Source organism: Marmota marmota, unplaced genomic scaffold (assembly GCF_001458135.2).
Source record: "Marmota marmota marmota unplaced genomic scaffold, marMar, whole genome shotgun sequence".
In the NCBI taxonomy this organism is placed as follows: Eukaryota; Metazoa; Chordata; class Mammalia; order Rodentia; family Sciuridae; genus Marmota; species Marmota marmota.
The window spans coordinates 7,708,136-7,709,441 of NW_025999945.1; the positions used below are offsets into that span (position 1 = coordinate 7,708,136).

A 1,306-nucleotide genomic window follows, 5' to 3' on the forward strand; every position below is an offset into this window, starting at 1 on the left:
GATGGCGCCTGGCAGTTTGCCAGGAGGAGTGGTTTGTGAAGTAACGCCAGCGAGCCATTAAGATGATAAGTATTCCTTAATGACTGACTGCTGTATCTAGATGATGTTAATTAAGTTAAGCTGTGTGTAATTAGTTAGGTATATATACCTCTGCTGTCCCGTAATAAAGCGGCACCTGCTGTTTCAACCTTCACAAGTTGCTTGTCAGCCCCCCCCCCAGTTATTTTGCTCAGCCAGACTGCAGCAGTTATTGCCATCAGTGACCCCCTCATTGACCTCAACTACATGGTTTACATGTTCTATGATTCCATTCACTCTCAAGGCTAAGAATAAGAAGTATGTTATCAATGGGAAACCCATATCCACCTTCCAGAAGAGATAACATGCTAACATTAAATAGGTTGATGCTGGTGGTAAATATGTAGTGGAATTTTCACAGTCTTTACCTTGTAGAAGGCCGAAGTTCAATTGAAGAGTGAGCCAAAAGGGTCAGCATCTCTGTGCCCCTTCTGATGTCCCTGTGATGAGCATAAACTTCAAGATGTATGACAGCTTCCTCAATATTTTCAGCAATGCCTCATGCACTACCATCTGCTCAGCATCCCTGGTCAAGGTCATCTATAACAATGTTAGCATCACAGATTCATGACCACAGTTCATGCCATCACTGCCACTCAGATCATGGATGGCCCCTCTGGGAAGCTGGCATGATAGGCATGGTCCTGCCAAGATTGTAGACAAGGTCATCCCTGAGCTGAATGGGAAGCTCATTAGCATAACCTTCCATGTGCCAGCTCCCAGCATATTGGTTGTAGATCTGACCTGATGTCTGGAGAAACCTGCCAAATAAGACATCTAGAAGGAAGTAAAGCAAATATCAGAGGGCCCCCTAAAGGCCATTTTAGGCTACACTGAGGATCACATTGTCCACTGCAACTAACACTGACACCTGCTCTTCCACTGTGAATGTTGGGCCTGGCACTGCCCTCAATGACCACTTTTTCAAGCTCATTTCCCGGTATGACAATGAATTTGGCTACAGGAACAGAATGATGGACCTTGTGGTCCAAGTGACCTCCAAAGAATAAGAGCTCCTTGGACCAGTAGCCTTAGCAAGAACATATGTGGAAGAAAAATCCATCAGTTGCTCCAAAGTCCCTGTCCCCACACTTGTCCCTTGATAAAATCCCCCCTTCTTGACAGTATCCATCCCATACCTCCTGAAGAAAGGTAGGGGCTAAGGGAACCTTACCTTGTCAAGTACCACCAGTAAAGTCTGGTGTACCCAAACACTCCACCAAAAGTA

At 45.4% G+C, this 1,306-nt stretch overlaps 1 pseudogene; it reads left to right on the plus strand.

Moving 5' to 3' along the window:
* Positions 1-255: 255 nt before the first annotated feature.
* Positions 256-1,088, plus strand: LOC125616428 (annotated as a pseudogene).
* The last annotated feature ends 218 nt before the right edge of the window (positions 1,089-1,306 follow it).